Here is an 18,465-nt window from a genome sequence, read left to right as displayed (position 1 = left end):
GTGCTGTAGGGATTCTAAGATTCTAAGAAAGGTTATTATTAAACTAGAAAGCATGCAGAAAAGATTTACTAGGATGCTACTGGGGCTTGATGGATTGAGTTATGAGGAGAGGCTGGATAGACTGGGACTTTTTCCTCTGGAGCGTAGAAGGCTGAGGGGTGACCTTATAGAGGTCTATAAAATAATGAGGGGCATAGATCAGCTAGATAGTCAATATCTTTTCCCAAAGGTAGGGGAGTCTAAAACTAGAGGGCATAGGTTTAAGGTGAGAGGGGAGAGATACAAAAGGGCCTAGAGGGGCAATTTTTTCACACAGAGGGTGGTGAGTGTCTGGAACGAGCTGCCAGAGGTAGTAGTAGAGGCGGGTACAATTTTGTCTTTTAAAAAGCGTTTAGACAGTTACATGGGTAAGATGGGTATAGAGGGATATGGGCCAAATGCGGGCAACTGGGACTAGCTTCGGGGTTTACAAAAAGGGCAGCATGGACAAGTTAGGCCGAAGGGCCTGTTTCCATGTTGTAAACCTCTATGGCTGTAATCCCAAATGTTTAATTCACTGATATTTGGGAGGTCACTGAGACAGCTCACTATTCTCTCCCCAGTGGACGCAATGTCGGGACAACGCTCAATGTTTTGAACTCTGAGAGGTTTTGAATGATGCAGAGCGGATGATTTCTGTAACATTACCCTGGAGATACTGAAACTCTGGCAGCTGTATCTCTCCCTGCCATTTCCCAGGATACTTCCGTCGCCCTTGACAACTGCTTGTTTTTATTCCGGATGGAAAGTTCCAGATTTCACTGGAAGGGGAGAGTTGGCGTGTTGGAGGGGTCAGGTGCCGTGATCCTGAGGAAGTTGCGTACAGGCTGGTAGAGGCCGGAATAGATCCCTCAGTCTGACCCAAGGATGTAACTGATGTCGGTGATTGCAGAATGCTGGCAACACAAGGCGTCAGACACACACAAACATGTGAACTGACAGGATTGTATACACGGTTACACAAACACTGAGCTTCCGATCTCAAGCTGTTCAAACAGCATCAATTCATTGAGTAACCACTCGCCAATATAACATGGAATTTACGAGAGCTTCAGCAGTGACATTTGGAAGTAATTTCACACAAAGGCTGGTTGATGTTTGGAACTTTCTTCTGCCAATGAAATTTGAGTTTAGTTTATTATTGTTGTCACAAGTAGGCTTACATTAACACTGCAATGAAGTTACTGTGAAAAATCCCCTAGGCGCCTATTCGGGTACATTGAGGGAAAATTTAGCACGGCCAATGCACCTAACTCGCACATCTTCCGGACTGTGGGAGGAAACCGGAGCACCTGGAGGAAACCCACGCAGACACGGGGAGAACATGCAGACTCCACACAGACAGTGACCCAAGCCGGGAATCGAACCCGGGTCCCTGGCGCTGTGAGGCAGCAGTGCTAACCACTGTGCTGTCATACCGTGCTCGATTAAGCAGCTTGACACCATCGAGGACAAAGCAGCCCGCTTGATTGCCACCTCATCCGCAAACATTCACTCCCTCCACCGCTTTTTAAAAGACAAAGTTGTATCCGCCTCCACTACTGCCTCCGGCAGCTCGTTCCACCGTGTCTACCATCCATAAGATGCACTGCAGCAACTCACCCAAGTTCCTTAAACAGCACCTTCCAAACTCATGACCACTTCCACCTAGAAGGACAAGGGCAGCAGATAACCTGGGAACGCCACCACCTGGAGGTTCCCCTCCAAGCCACTCACCATCCTGACTTGGAAATATATCACCGTTCCTTCACTGTCGTTGGGTCAAAATCCTGGAATTCCCTTCCTAACAGCACTGAGGGTGCACCTACACCACATGGACTGCAGCGGATTCAAGGAGGCAGCTCACCATCACCTTCCCGAGGGCAACTAGGGACGGGCAACAAATGCTGGGCTAACAAGTGAGACCCACATCCCATAAATTGTTTTTTAGAAAAATATTAATTTAAAATCTGATGTTGATGGATTGTTGTGAGCTGAATGTATTAAAGGATATTGTGCAGAGATGGCTATGTGAGGCTCAGTCACAGAGCAGCCATGATATGAATGATAGAACAGGCGCAAGGGGTTGAATGGCCTCCACATATTCCTATTCCAGGATTGACTCTAATGCATGTTCCAGGTGTGGTCTCAGATCTCTGTGATTCCACCTCTCTCTGTGATTGTTTCGATATTATGGGGGGGCTGCTGTACGTTCCTCCAAGGTGAATTGGTTGCTCTGTTGGTCTATGAACGGAGGGGATTGTGAATCCTCTCGGATTGTGCCAGAATCTCCGGGAATGGATGAAGAATCTCTCGGGTACAGCAAACAACACCCAGGAGAGAAATCGTCCCGAAAGAAAGATATACATTTCTCTAACCCCTTTCACAACCTGACCATCCCAGATTACTTTGCAGTCAGTGATGTACTTTTTGAAGTATAGTCACTGTTATAAAGGAGGAAACAGTGCAGCCCATTGACGCACAGCAAGATCCCAACAAACAGCAACGTGATCATGATGACATTATTTGTTTTTTAGTGATCCTGACCGAGGGATAAATAATTACCAGGACATCGGACAGAGATTCCCAGTTCTTCTTTGAAATAAATAGCTGATGGAGAAAGGAATAGAAGGCTATGGAGATGGTGTGGGAGGAGGCTTGTGTAGAGTATAAATACCAGTATAGAGCAGTTGGGCCGAATGGCCAGTTTCTTTGCTGTAAATCATTTGTAATTCTGTTTGTAATTCAGGTTTGCTCTGTATATTGAAAACACCATCAATTGATATAATTGCTTTAACATGCTGTGGACTGCAGATTGGTCTGTTCGATATAAATGTCCTCCCCCCACTGACACTCACATCACTGGTGGTGAGGTTGTTTGGAAGCTGTTCCCATGAAGTGATGGCTCAATATCAGCAGGGACGGGGACAGCACGGAATCCTTTCATTGTCAAAGACTGACTGGCATCCGGACCTGTAAAGGAGATTGTGCTGAGATTAGCCTGGTTATTATCAGACACCAGCCCGCTTCCCTCGCTGTGTTTGAGGTCTGCTACTTCACTATGGCCCTGTGTGTAATATTTTGATAATCTTACTGAGATATACGTAACTGAGTCCAGGAATTGTGGAAAGGAATCACTCCCATAGCAGGTAAGAAGCTTCCTGTCCGGCAGAAGTCTGTTTTGGAATGAAAACCAATAGCTTTAGCTTTACCCTTTCCATGCTTTGTGTCAATGTCTAGTTAGTGCCTTCATTGTGATGTGACTGGGTTAATAATGTGACTGGGTGTACCTGTGTTAGTGAACTGACTCGGGTTAGTGATGTAGGTTAGTAATGTGATTGGCTTAGTGAGTAGCTTCATGTTCTAGGTTTATCATAGAATCTCTACAGTGCAGGAGGAGGCCATTCAGCCCATCGAGTCTGCACCAACTCTCCAAAAGAGCAGACCAGATGGGCCGAATGGCCACCTTTTGCATTGTAGGGATTCTATGATTCCATGAAGGCTGCCATGTTTGTGATTGTAAATCCATATTTGGCAGAGCTCTGTATTCGCTGCAAGAAAATAATAAATTCAGGCCTATCAGCAGCTGCGAGGGGTGAAGGGAATGGTCAGTGAGAGGCCAGGCCGCTCTCAGTGGTTGTAACGTTAGCTGCTGACCCGTGGCGGATCCTGTCCAAGCGTTCCCTGCTCCCACACTGTGATGTGAGTGGCACACTGCTCCATGTGATTCGAGGTTACGGATCTTGCCGTTGCTGCTGGATTGCCAAGCTTCCCATTTCTCCCAAGTGGAGAGGGATTGTTACCCTGGACAAAACTGGGCTGCCATTGGTGCAATGTGCCGTATTACGGTGTCGCTGTTGAACACTATGGGTTTGTTTGTGGTGTCTCGATGATAAAACCCTGAGACTTGTATATTTAAACATGAACCATTTATTCTTATTCATTAACTGCTTACACTTCCCAGATGTTACCATGCTGGCTGCTTGCAGAATGTCCCATTAGTCCATTACCATGTGACTCTATACATCATTCCATGGCTGGTCTTATTCTCAATCCCATGTTAACTCTTGCAGTGCCAAGCACCTTGAAACAACAATGGCACGCAGCCAAACACAACATCCCCTTTTCTTCTCAAAAGAAAGCGTTCCTCCTTTCCAATCGAGTATAACCAGTTGTAAAGCAATCCAATGTTTCTGGTATTCAGTTACCTCCATTGATTCGCTTTTGATTTGAGGGTCAGTACTGAGGGAGTGCCGCACTGTCAGAGGGTCAGTACTGAGGGAGTGCTGCACTGTCAGAGGGTCAGTGCTGAGGGACTGCGCGCTGTCAGACGGTCAGTACTGATGGAGTGCCGCACTGTCAGAGGGTCAGCGCTGAGGGAGTGCCGCACTGTCAGAGAGTCAGTGCTGAGGGAGTGCTGCACTGTCAGAGGGTCAGTACTGAGGGAGTGCTGCACTGTCAGAGGATCAGTGCTGAGGGAGTGCCGCACTGTCAGAGGGTCAGTGCTGAGGGACTGCCGCACTGTCAGAGGGTTAGTACTGAGGGAGTGCCGCACTGTCAGAGGGTCAGTACTGGGGGAGTGCCGCACTGTCAGAGGGTCAGTACTGAGGGAGTGCCGCACTGTCAGAGGGTCAGTACTGGGGGAGTGTAACATCCAGTAGCTCACCCTCCCTCCTGAGTTGAGATGACTTGTTTAATGGTTTCTCACATTCACAACATTCTGACCCTGAGTTTAGAGTCTGTGAGTCACAGCGGAATAGAGAGGATTTAAATTTTGTATTTTTACCTCCATTGTGGACATCAATGTGGCTCGAGAAGTATGATGGAAACATCTAGAATTTAATTCTGTGATTCTTTGATGTAATACAACTCTCCCAGACAGGAGGGTGAGTTAAGTTGATTAGTTTGTGGTGCCTTCAAACCCTGGGCCAGGTCAGGCCGTCCTTGCTTTGTGACATTGTGATGTAGGCCACGAGGCCGCTACATTGAAAACCAGACATTTCCTTCCTTACACACTGCGATCACCATGTATGTGACTGATACTGGGCGGATTTTATCTGTGCTACTCACCGCAGTTATTTAAACTCTCCCTAACGCAATCTCAGCTGCTCTGTAATTACACAAGAGCATTGTTCTGAACTTTAAGTATGTCTTTATTTAGTCTTTACTGGATTAATGCAGCTAACAGAGCTTTATAATTAATTACCCTTTTGTGAGGCTGTTTGTGTCAGTGGGTGAGGGAGAAGCCTGCAGGATCCCAAAGGACTAATTTTCCTTTTCCACTCAGTCACTCTGAGATCAGACACAGCTAGATGCTGGAGATTACAGATCCATTCTGTTCCTGTAGTTTGCATTGACCACTTAGAGAATGTGACCATTAGAGAGAGTGTGTGTGATCAGGGGCTGTGTCTGAAGTTGGGCTCCATGCACGGTACATATCCCACTGTAGTTAGTGTTTCGCTGTTTAACCACACTGATACCATTACTAACCAGACTGAGTCATAGAGTCATAGAGGTTTACAGCATGGAAACAGGCCCTTCGGCCTAACTTGTCCATGCCGCCCTTTTTTAACTCCCAAGCTCATCCCAATTGCCCGCGTTTGGCCCATATCCCTCTATACTCATCGTACCCATGTAACTGTCTAAACGCTTTTTAAAAGACAAAATTGTACCTGCTTCTATGACTACCTCTGGCAGCTTGTTCCAGACACTCACCACACTCTGTGTGAAAAAATTGTCCCTCTGGACACTTTTGTATCTCTCCCCTCTCACCTTAAACCTACGCCCTCTAGTTTTAGACTCCCCTACCTTTGGGAAAATATGTTGACTATCTAGCTGATCTATGGCCCTCATTATTTTATAGATCTCTATAAGATCACTCCTCAGCCTCCTACGCTCCAGAGAGAAAAGTCCCAGTCTATCCAGCCTCTCCTTATAACTCAAACCATCAAGTCCCAGTAGCATCCTAGTAAATCTTTTCTGCACTCTTTCTAGTTTAATAATATCCTTTCTATAATAGGGTGACCAGAACTGTACACAGTATTCCAAGTGTGGTCTTACCAATGTCTTGTACAACTTCAACAAGACGTCCCAACTCCTATATTCAATGTTCTGACCAATGAAACCAAGCATGCCGAATGCCTTCTTCACCACTCTGTCCACCTGTGACTCCACTTTCAAGGAGCTATGAACCTGTACCCCTTGATCTCTTTGTTCTATAACTCTCCCCAACGCCCTGCCATTAACTGAGTAAGTCCTGCCCTAGTTCGATCTACCAAAATGCATCACCTCGCATTTGTCTAAATTAAACGCCAACTGCCATTCGTCAGCCCACTGGCCCAATTGATCAAGATCCTGTTGCAATCGGAGATCACCTTCTTCACTGTCCACTGTGCCATCAATCTTGGTGTCATCTGCAAACTTAGTAACCATGCCTACTAAATTCTCATCCAAATCATCAATATAAATGACAAATAACAGTGGACCCAACACTGATCCCTGAGGCACACTGCCGGTCACAGGCCTCCAGTTTGAAAAACAACCCTCTGCAACCACCCTCTGTCTTCTGTCGTCAAGACAATTTTGTATCCGATTGGCTACTTCACCCTGGATCCTGTGAGATTTAACCTTATGCAACAACCTATCATGCGATACCTTGTCAAAGGTCTTGCTGAAGTCCATGTAGACAACATCAACTGCACTGCCCTCATCTACCTTAGTTACCCCTTCAAAAAACTCAAATTCGTGAGACATGATTTTCCACTCATGCTGGAGGCTGAAAGAATAGGATGTCTTTTTACTTGGCTGAATATATTTGGGGGTGGAACTTTGTCATAGAGCGAATGAGCCATTATTCCGCGAGGGAGGATGAGCTGTGAACGGGATAGATTAGCACCAATGTCCTGGCAAACAAGCTAAAAAATGTTGGTGTGACCAATGGGAGTCCCCTTTGCTTCTGCGAATCTGGTCACTCCTCATCCCCAAGCTGTTCGCAAACTAGACCTGCTGAAGCAGATACATGGCCAAAACCCGAGGGATAGAGGACTTTACTCTGAAACTTTCAGTTGGGGTGGTTAGGGGGTGGAACATTTGGAAATGGTTAACAATCTCTTCCAATCCACTGGTCCCATCATCGTCGCTGGTAATTACTGTAAATGTGAGCTGGGATCTTCCAGCCAAAGGTCAGAGCTGAGGCACACAGTGCAAATTCCAACTTCCAGATTCCTGCACCTGGTTTAAGACTTGTAGGAATTTGGAAGAAATTGAGAGGGTCAATAAAGAGAAACTTTTATTTCTACTGTTTAGGGTAAGGGGACATAACTTTTAAAATCAGAAGCAGGTCATTCAGGGGAGAAGTTAGAAAACACTTCCTCGCTCAAAGGGTGGTCCAAGTGTAAACCCATGGTGGGGGCTCAATTAATCATTTTAAACCTGAGATTGATAAACTTCAGCTAGACATGGAGACAAATAGATGTGGAATTATGATACAGATCCTGTTGAATAGTAGAATGTCTTTGAGGGGCTGAATGGCCTCCTGCTGTTCCTATGATTGGTAAGATTCTTTGTGTCATGAGCAGTAAGTTAATCAGTGAGATTTTCCAGCCCTTCAGCAGCTGAATTTCCATCGGCAAATGTGGCGATCTATTTAAATCCCCATTGGCTTCGGCAGGACTGAAAGATCTCACCAGCAGGAGGACCTGGAAAATCCTCCGCAAAGTTTCTGAGAAAAGAGACATGCTGTTGAAGCTTTCTGTCTTGCACTCACTTGGACAGATGCAAAAATACTAGATTTCAAAGGGAGCAACAATTTACATGGCATAGAAAAGGGTGCTGATTGGTAGTTGACAAGTCCACTTTAGCTGATAGCTTCCCTGTTCTTAATTTGGGATTCTTGGGTCTATCCAGATGAATTCAAGATGAAAGGTTTGACAGTCTGTTCCCTTTTTTAGCAATACTCATATTTAAGCCAATGTTTAGTTAACTAATGGTGGAGGATAGATGCCTCCAGATATTAGCAACTGAGAGACGGTCAGAAAGACCTTCAGACACTCATCACTCTGTGATTGACCAGGATTCCATATTCCACAGCACCTATACATTCCATATTATTACATAGCTTACAACACCTAAACATTCCTTCAAGGTGCAAAAGCCCAAAAAACACCAGTCAACCATGGCTGACAAAGGAATTCAAGATTAAAAGAAAAAGCTTATAAAGATGCCAGAAATAGTAGTAATCTTGAGGATTGGGAGGTTTTTGGAACGTAACAATGAAGGCCAAGAAAGGGTGAATATATTATGAATGCAATCTAGCAAAAAAAAGAGTAAAAATGTTTATGTGGGTATGTGAAAAGGAAAGGTTTGGCTGTGACAAATGTAGCTCCTTTACAGGCAGAGTCAGGAGAATTCAGAGTGGGGAATAGAGAAATGGCAGAGAAACTAAATGATTACTTTGTGTCTGTTTTCACCAAGGAAGACAAAGGAAATCTCCCAGATGTAAAGATTCAGGGGACTAGGTAGAATGAGGAGTTGGAGGAAATTAGTATGTGAGAAGGTTGTATTGGAGAAATTAATGGGACTGAAACTTGATAAGCCCCCTGAACCCGATATTATGCATGTCAGAGTATTGAAAAAGGTTGCCATAGAGATAGTGGATGAATTAGTGATCATTTTCCAAAATTCAATAGATTCTGGAATGATTCCTGAAGATTGGAAGGTAGCAAATGTCACCCCATTGCTTAGGGGAGGGAGAGAGAAAACAGGGAACCACTGACCTGTTAGCCTGACATCTGTGGTAAGGAAAATGCTGGAATCTTTTATGAAGGATGTGATAATAGATACTTGAAAAATATTGATCTGATTGGGCATTGTGAGCATGGATTTACAAATGGGAAATCAGGTTTTGTTGAACTTGTTGGAGTTTTTTGAGGGTGTTACCAACAGAATTAGGAGTTGATGGACGTGGTATATTTGGATTTTCAGAAGGGTTTTGATAAAATCCCCTGCAGGAGGTTGGTTAGCAAAAGCAAAGCACATGGAGTAGGAGACAATACACTGGCATGGATTAAGGATTGGCTAACGGGCAGGAAACAGAGTAGGAATAAATGGATCATTCTCACGTTGGCCAGCTGTGGCTAGTGGGGTACGGCAAGGATCAGTACTTGGGCTCCAGCTGTTTACAATATGTATCAATGATTTGGATGTGGGAACCAAATGTAATCTTTCCAAGTTTGCTGATGACACAAAGCGAGACGGGAATGTGAGTTATGGGAAGATATAAAGCAGTTACAGGAGGATTTGGACAGTCTTAACATGGCAGATGGAACATAATGTGGAAAAATGTGAGTTAATCCACTTTGGTAGCAGGAAGAGATGTTCTGAGCATTTCCTAAGTGTTAAAAAATTAGAAAGTATAAATGTACAAAGGGATCAGGGTGTCTTTGTCCACAAGTCACTGAAGGCTAGCATGCAGATTCAGCAAGCTATTAGGCAGGCTAATGGAATGTTAAAGAGACTTAGAATCCCTACAGTGCAGAAGGAGGCCATTCAGCCCATCGAGTCTGCACCGACCACAATCCCACCCAGACCCTACCCCCACATATTTACCTGCTAATCCCTCTAACCTACATATCCCAGGACACTAATGGGCAATTTTTAACCTGGCCAATCAACCTAACCCGCACATCTTTGGACTGTGGGAGGAAACCAGAGCACCCGGAGGAAACCCACGCAGACACGAGGAGAATGTGCAAACTCCACACAGACAGTGACCCAAGCCGGGAATCGAACCCAGGTCCCTGGAGCTGTGAAGCAGCAGTGCTAACCACTGTGCTACCGTGCCGCCCTGTTAGTTTTTATTGGAAGAGGATTTGAGTACAGAAACAGTAAGGTCTTGCTTCAATTGTATAGGAGTTGGGTTTGACCACACCTGGAGTACTGTGCAGTTTTGGTCCCCTTACATCAGCAAGATTATTGTTGTCATAGAGGGAGTGCAGCAGAGGTTCACCAGGCTTGTTCTGGGGATGGCAGGTCTGTTATATGAAGGGAGGGTGGGCAAACCGAGCCTTTATTCACGAGAGTTTCAAAGAACGACAGGTGATCTAATTGAAACCTACAAAATACTTAAAGGAATAAACATGGTGGATGCAAGTAAGATGCTTCCCTTGGTTGGGGAGTCTAGAACCAAGGAAGCATAATTTCAAAACAAGAGGGATGCCACTGGGGTGAGGAGAAATGTCTTTACACAGAGGGTTGTGAATCTTTGGAATTCTCTACCCCAGAGGGCTGCGGAAGCTCAGTCATTGTGTATGTTTAAAGCAGAGATTTCTCATTAACAATAACGTAAAGGGTTGTGGGGATAGTGGGTGTAAAGGCATTGAAGTGTTCGATCAGCCATGATCGTATTAAAGTTTATTTATTAGTCACAAGTAAGGCTTACATTAACACTGCAATGAAGTTACTGTGAAATTCCCCCAGTCGCCACAGTCCGGCGCCTGTTCGGGTCAATGCATTCTAACCAGCGCGTCTTTCAGAATGTGGGAGGAAACCGGAGCACCCGGAGGAAACCCACGCAGACACGGGGAGAACGTGCAAACTCCACACAGTGACCCAAGCGGGGAATCGAACCCGGGTACCTGGCACTGTGAGGCTTGACGGGCTGAATGGCCTATTCCTGTTTCTATGTTCCTTTTCGTACGGATAAACATAAAAATGATCGATTGGTAGGGTGGGGCTTATCCCAGTTCATTCCCTGTCTGATGATAGTGGTTCCTTGTTTCCAAAGCAACGCCTGGTCTTAAAACAAATAGGATTTTTGCAAAATCTCCATAATTATTTAAAGATAAGTGGGATGTGCCTGTCGTGTTTCCTAACGGAGCAATTTCTGAGCTTTCTCTGTACAGTGCCGCCCTTGCTCAGTGAGAATTTCTCGAAGGCCATGAGGAATCAGCATTAGTTGCTGGCCTTGTCAGTGACACCCACATAAACAGCAGAACAGCCTTGTCAGCCACACCCAGTTTCGGAATCTCACAGCACTGCTTTCATTAGCAATTATTTCTCATTTACTGACTGCTTTCTAACTTTCCCACTCACTGCGGGGAGAGAATCAGCAATGAAATGTTTCCTGCCCATTCTGCACACAAGCTGATTGCGGATCTGTGCAGTGATTCGCTGGAGCAGCTAATGTAACATGCAGGACTTTCCACATCTATTATCATCACTCTGACTCTCGAAGGGTGTTTAAACTGGCGACTCCCAGAGACACGGTTCAGCAGTTTGTAGATGGAATGCAGACAGTCTGTGTCACATTTCGCTTCAGCACCAGGCCCGGTGCTGTATCTGTAATATTTCGAGGCAGAGGATCTCAGTCTGTGGACATTGCGGATGGGAAATAATTGGAAAATTTCCAGTGATGCCCTGGTACAGCCTGGCCATTCCGACCCGGCACAGTTCCTGTGCCGGACTGCGATTAAACTTCAGTTGAGCTGAGCCGATTTTCACTCAATAGCCCCACAAAAGCAAAATAATGCGGACGCAGCAAACCTGAAATAAAAACAGAAAATGCTGGAAAATCTCAGCAGGTCTGGCAGCATCTGTGGAGAGAGAGTCAACAGGAAGGATTTGAGAAGTGGAAAATCTCACCCTATGTTTCGGGTCGATGGCCCTTCCTCAGAGTTTAGACTCCAGCCTTAAAGTGATAGAGCAGAATAACATTGCGAATTATAGGATACAGGAGTTTGAAGCCATGTCAAGTAGGTTTTGCACTGTCTGTCGTGGCTTGGTGGCACATGCCCCGTTCTCATACCTGGGCGCCATTTTGAAAAGGCGCCCTACATCACTGACTCATTTTAGAAGGAAGAAGATGGATTTCCAGGAACACTCTGAGGCTGGGAGATGGACCTTCTCGACAACACTGAGGCTGGAAGATCCGCCTGATAAATGCACCCCCCCGCCCATTCCTGTGGTGGTCCACGGTACAGGGTCAAGGGTCGCTTACAGCCTCCTTCCCGAGCTCCAGAGGCAGCCCCAGGCATTGTCCAGTTAAGAGCCGACTTGTGCCCGCCACGTTGTTTCAGTTGTCCCATGCTGCCCCACCCAATATTCCGATAGGGACACGGGAGAATTTACCCCAGTGTCAATAACCTTTCATCAGAATCGTGAAGTCTACGTTGCTCGAATGTAAATTAGCTGAAGCCCTGAACCTATCCGGGTAATTGATCTTCTTTGAGCCAGGAATCATTCTCCTAACTCTCAACTTTGGAGTATTGTGAGCAGTTTTGGGCCCCATATCTAAGGAAGGATGTGCTGGCCTTGGAAAGGGTCCAGAGGAGATTCACGAGAATGATCCCTGGGAAGAAAAGCTTGTCGTATGAGGAACGGTTGAGGATTCTGGGTCTGTACCCGTTGGAGTTTAGAAGGATGAGGGGGGGGGGGATGTTATTGAAACTTACAGGATACTGTGATGCCTGGATAGAGTGGCCGTAGAGAGGATGTTTCTACCAGTAGGAAAAACTAGAATCAGAGGGCACAACCTCAGGCTAAAGGGACGATCCTTTAAAACAGAGATGAGGAGGAATTTCTTCAGCCAGAGAGTGGTGAATCTGTGGAACTCTTTGACGCAGAAGGCTGTGGAGGCCAGGTCATTGAGTGTCTTTAAGACAGAGATAGATAAGTTCTTGATTAATAAGGGGATCAGGGGTTATGGGGAAAAGGCAGGAGAATGGGGGTGAGAAAAATATCAGCCATGATTGAATGGCGGAGCAGACTCGATGGGCCGAGTGGCCTAATTCTGCTCCTATGTTTTATAGTTTTATGGTCTTGAGTGAGGCAAGGGAGGAAATAGCAGGGGCACTGGTAATAATTTTCAATTCCTCTCTGGCCACAGGAGAGGTGCCGGAAGACTGGAGAACATCCAATGTGGCACCATTATTCAAGAAAGGTGGAAGGAATAAACCGGGAAACTACAGGCCAGTCAGACTAACCTTAGTGGTGGAGAAACTATTGGAAGCAGTTCTGAGAGACAGAATTAATCTTGGAGTGGCAGGGATTAGTTAAGAACAGTCAGCATGGTTTTGTTAAGGGGAGGTCATGTCTGACCACTTGACTGAAAGAGGTGACCAGGTGTGTAGATGAGGACAATGCATTTGATGTAGCCGACTTGGACTTTAACAAGGCTTTTGATAAGGTCCCAGAAGGGAGACTAATAGCAAAGGTAAAAGCCCATGGGATCCAACGAAATTTGGCAAATTGGATCCAGAATTGGTTGAGTGGCAGAAAGCAGAGGATGGCCGAGGGGTGTTTTTCTGACTGGAAGACTGTGTCCTGTGGGGTCCCGCAGGGATCAGTGTTGGGTGCTTGCTGTTTTGGTTTATAGAAGTGATTTGGGCTTCACTGTAGGAGGGTTGATCAGTAAGTTTGCGGATGATACAAAAATTGATGGGTGGCAAATAGTGAGGCCTTAGATTACAGGAGGATATAGACGAGCTGGTCAGTGGAAAATGGAATTCAATCCAGATCAGTGTGAGATGATGCACTTGGGCAGGACAAACAAGGCAAGGGAATACACGATGAACAGCAGGACCCTGGGAAGCCCCGAGCATCAGAGGGACGTTGGTGTACACCAATCCCTTAAGGTAACAGGACAGGTGGATACAGTGGTTAAGAAGGCGTATGGTATACTTGTCTTTATTAGCTGAGGCATAGAGTTTAAGAGCAGGGAGGTTATGCTGGAACTGTATAAAACATCGGTTAGGCCACAGCTAGAGTATTGTGTGCAGTTCTGGAATCCACATTATAGGAGGGGTGTGGTTGCACTTGGAAAGGGTGCAGAGGAGATTTACCAGGATGTTGCCTGGGCTGGAGAGTTTTCGTTATGATGAGAGATTGGATAGACTGGGGCTGTTTTCCTCGGAGCAGAGGAGACTGTGGGGGGTGGGGGGGACATGATTGAGATGGAGAAAATTATGAGAGGCACAGATAGAGTAGACAGAAAGAAACGTTTCCCCTTGGTGGGGATCAATGCCCAGATTTAAGGTGAGGGACAGGAGGTTTAGAGAGGATGCGAGGAAAAGCATTTTCACCCAGAGGGTGATGGGAGTTTGGAACTCACTGGCTGAAAGGATGGTGGAGGCAAGACCCTCACAACATTTAAGAAGTATTTGGATGTGCACTTGCGATGCCAAGGCAGACAAGGCTCTGGGCCAATTGCTGGAAAATGGGGTTAAAACAGGAAAGTGGCTTGTCTTTGACCAGCACAGGAGTGATGGGTCGAAGGGTCTTTTTTTGGGCTGTGGACTCCTATGACTGTATTTCCCAAAGCCACTCGAGCAGTCACTATGTGAGAGGAGTAAAGCCCTGAGTTCCAGACGCTGTCTGACTCGTGACCTGTCCAGTTACAAAATGGTGGACTTCTGCAAACATTTGACGAACTTGGCCAATCAGAGCGTCGGCTCAGATTTACTGTTTGTAAGATAGACAGCCCACCCAATTACCCGGGAGGATTAAGAAGCTCATTCTCCCATAATGCAAATAACAAGTAACGGATTTGGGAGGATTTTGTTATGAAATAAAAAACCAAAGGCCATATAAAGCAGAGACTTTTAAGATGCATTTTGTTTTGTATAGAAGGCAAGAATCCTCACATGGGCAACGTGTAGGAGGGAGACAGACTCCAGGCAAAACTGGAGTCAATGGGGATCGGGGTAAACTCTCCGCTGGTTGGAGTCATACCTGGCACAGAGGAAGATGGCTGTTGTTTGTAGAGGGCAATCATCATAAGCCCCAGGATGCACCACAGCAACTCACCAAGGCTCCTTCAATGGCACCTTCGAAACCTGTGACCTGTACCACTGAGAGGGACGGGGCAGCAGACACATGGGAACACCACCACCTGCAAGTTCCCCTCCAAGTCACACACTGCTGCAGTCCCTGAGGTATAGGTACACCCACAGTGCTGTTAGGGAGGGAGTTCCAGGAATAGGATTCCACGACAGTGAAGGAACGGCGATATATTTCCAACTCAGGATGCTGAGTAGCTGCAAAGGGCACTTGCTCAGTGGTGGAATCACAAACCAATCTCCATCAGCCCATATTCCATGTCGCGAATAAATCCAAACTTCACCTTTTAATGGAATCAATAGGGCAGAACTCTAACCATGGAGCACCATTCCTAATGGTGGAACAGGAAGTGGCCGCCACTTCTCTCTTGCTTTTTGCCGGTACCCACGCCATTTCGATTAAAATTTAAGTTGCCAGCAGTGATCACGGGAGATATGAGGGTTGAACTCCCCATCTGCTGATGGTGCTGCAGGATGGGGTGCTTTAGAACAGAGCTTCCTGGTCAAACAGGGCGTCCCATCACAAGCAGGATGTTGTTGTCCGACTCCATCTCCATTGCCATCCCAGCACAGGCTTGAAGATATTCCACATTTTAGAACTACTGTTAAAATGGATAGAACTTCTAAGATGGCTGGCGACATTGGGGGAGACATTGGCATTTGAGATAAGAACAAAGAAAATTACAGCACAGGAACAGGCCCTTCGGCCCACCAAGCCTGCACCGACCATGCTGCCCGACTGAACTAAAACCCCCGACCCTTCCGGGGACCATATCCCTCTATTCCCATCCTATTCATGTATTGGTCAAGACGCCTCTTAAAAGTCACTACCGTATCCGCTTCCACTACCTCCCCGGCAACGAGTTCCAGGCACCCGTTGTTTAAGAAGGGTAGCAGGGATAACCCAGGAAATTATAGGCCGGTGAGCTTGACGTCCGTGGTAGGGAAGTTGTTGGAGAGGATTCTTAGAGACAGGATGTATGTGCATTTAGAACGGAACAATCTCATTAGTGACAGACAGCATGGTTTTGTAAGAGGGAGGTCGTGCCTTACAAATTTGGTGGAGTTTTTTGAGGAAGTGACAAAAACGGTTGATGAAGGAAGGGCCGTGGATGTCGTCTATATGGATTTCAGTAAGGCATTTGACAAAGTCCCACATGGCAGGTTGGTTAAGAAGGTTAAGGCTCATGGGATACAAGGAGAAGTGGCTAGATGGGTGGAGAACTGGCTTGGCCATAGGAGACAGAGGGTAGTGGTCGAAGGGTCTTTTTCCGCTGGAGGTCTGTGACCAGTGGTGTTCCGCAGGGCTCTGTACTGGGACCTCTGCTATTTGTAATATATATAAATGATTTGGAAGAAGGTGTAACTGGTGTAATCAGCAAGTTTGCGGATGACACGAAGATGGCTGGACTTGCAGATAGCGAAGAGCATTGTCGGGCAATACAGCAGGATAGGCTGGAAAATTGGACGGAGAGGTGGCAGATGGAGTTTAATCCGGATAAATGCGAAGTGATGCATTTTGGAAGAAATAATGTAGGGAGGAGTTATACAATAAATGGCAGAGTCATCAGGAGTATAGAAACACACAGGGACCTAGGTGTGCAAGTCCACAAATCCTTGAAGGTGGCAACACAGGTGGAGAAGGTGGTGAAGAAGGCATAGGCTTGGAGGGCCGAAGGGCCTGTTTCCTGTGCTGTACTGTTCTTTGTTCTTTGTTCTTTGTATGCTTGCCTTTATAGGACGGGGTATAGAGTATAAAAGCTGGAGTCTGATGATGCAGCTGTATAGAACGCTGGTTAGGCCACATTTGGAGTACTGCGTCCAGTTCTGGTCGCCGCACTACCAGAAGGATGTGGAGGCGTTAGAGAGAGTGCAGAGAAGGTTTACCAGGATTTGCCTGGTATGGAGGGTCTTAGCTATGAGGAGAGATTGGGTAAACTGGGGTTGTTCTCCCTGGAAAGACGGAGAATGAGGGGAGATCTAATAGAGGTGTACAAGATTATGAAGAGGATAGATAGGGTGAACGGTGGGAAGCTTTTTCCAAGATCAGAAGTGACGTTCACGAGGGGTCACGGGCTCAAGGTGAGAGGGGCGAAGTATAGCTCAGATATTAGAGGGATGTTTTTTACACAGAGGGTGGTGGGGGCCTGGAATGCGCTGCCAAGTAGGGTGGTGGAGGCAGGCACGCTGACATCGTTTAAGACTTACCTGGATAGTCACATGAGCAGCCTGGGAATGGAGGGATACAAACGATTGGTCTAGTTGGACCAAGGAGCGGCACAGGCTTGGAGGGCCGAAGGGCCTGTTTCCTGTGCTGTATTGTTCTTTGTTCTTTGTTCACCCACTACTCTCTGTGTAAAAAATCTGCCTCGTACATCTCCTTTAAATCTTGCCCCTCGCACCTTAAACCTGCGCCCCCTAGTAATTGACTCTTCCACCCTGGGAAAAAGCTTCTGACTATCCACTCTGTCCATGCCTCTCATAATCTTGTCGACTTCTATCAGGTCTCCCCTCAACCTCCGTCGTTCCAGTGAGAACAAAGCAGGTTTCTCCAACCTCTCCTCATAGCTAACGCCCTCCATACCAGGCAACATCCTGTTAAATCTTTCATGTACCCTCTCCAAAGCCTCCACATCCTTCTGGTAGTGTGGCAACCAGAATTGAACACTATATTCCAAATGCAGCCTAACTAAGGTTCTATAAAGCTGCAACAGGACATGTCAATTTTTAAACTCAATGCCCAGGTCGATGAAGGCAAGCATGCCGTATGCCTTCTTGACTACCTTCTCCACCTGCATTGCCACTTTCAATGACCTGTGTACCTGTACACCCTGATCCCTTTGCCTATCAATACTCTTAAGAGTAATGGGGGGGAATTTTCCCGTCCCGCCCGCCATGGGATTCGGAGCGGCCGAGGGACGGACAATGGGAAGATCCATTGACCTCGGGTGGGATTTTAGGGTTTCGCAGTGAGTGAGGCCAGAAAATCCCATGCAATGTCACTGGACTAGAATTCCAGAGACTCAGCGTTCATGCTCTCGGGATATTGGTTCAAATCCCACCGTGCCCACTGGTGTGGAATTTAAATTCAATGAATTAATAACTTCAATTGAACACTAATCTCAGTAATGGTGACCATGGAACCATCATAGATTTGTTTTAAAGGAACTGATTCATGTTCCTTTAGGGAAGGAAATCTGCCATCCTTACACGGTCTGGCCTACTTGTGACTCCAGAGCCACAGCAATGTGGTTGATTTTTAACTGCCTCTCTCAAATGGCCGAGCGAGACATTCAGTTTAAGAGTAATTAGGAATGGGCAACAAATGCAGGCCCAGCCAGTGACCCCCACATCCCATCAAATAATAAAAAACATTGGCAATATTGGTTCCGGACAGATTGAAACTCCAGCAAATACCTAATTCAAATGCGGACAATTGCAGCAACTTGTGAAATTCACAAGCCCCTTTCTTACGGATGAATTATCAACGGAATGCGACTATCACACGTCAGCTGACTTGCCTTTCTACTCCACCTCTCTCTTTTCCTTCTCTATGAATAGTATGCTTTGTCTGCATAGCGCGCAAGAAACAATACTTTTCACTGTATGTTGA

General features: G+C 46.3%; 1 protein-coding gene and 1 long non-coding RNA gene across 2 annotated transcripts in view; one reads left to right on the top strand and one right to left on the bottom strand.

Annotated features, from left to right (window-relative positions):
* The window catches only part of LOC144502826 (uncharacterized), a 113,860-nt gene extending 108,991 nt beyond the window's left edge, over nucleotides 1–4,869 (bottom strand). Inside the window, exons 1-2 of the long non-coding RNA XR_013499390.1 lie at nucleotides 4,805–4,869; nucleotides 2,877–2,991 (exon numbers count right to left, since the gene is read on the bottom strand). This is a non-coding gene — a long non-coding RNA (uncharacterized LOC144502826). The remainder of the gene's footprint in view (nucleotides 1–2,876; nucleotides 2,992–4,804) is intronic.
* The window catches only part of rimbp2b (RIMS binding protein 2b), a 276,601-nt gene that overhangs the window by 77,338 nt on the left and 180,798 nt on the right, over nucleotides 1–18,465 (top strand). The window lies entirely within an intron of this gene.

The sequence above is a fragment of the Mustelus asterias genome, chromosome 13, assembly GCF_964213995.1.
Source record: "Mustelus asterias chromosome 13, sMusAst1.hap1.1, whole genome shotgun sequence".
In the NCBI taxonomy this organism is placed as follows: domain Eukaryota; kingdom Metazoa; phylum Chordata; class Chondrichthyes; order Carcharhiniformes; family Triakidae; genus Mustelus; species Mustelus asterias.
Note: the sequence above shows the minus strand (reverse complement) of the source record. Positions and strands in the feature narration are given on the sequence as shown.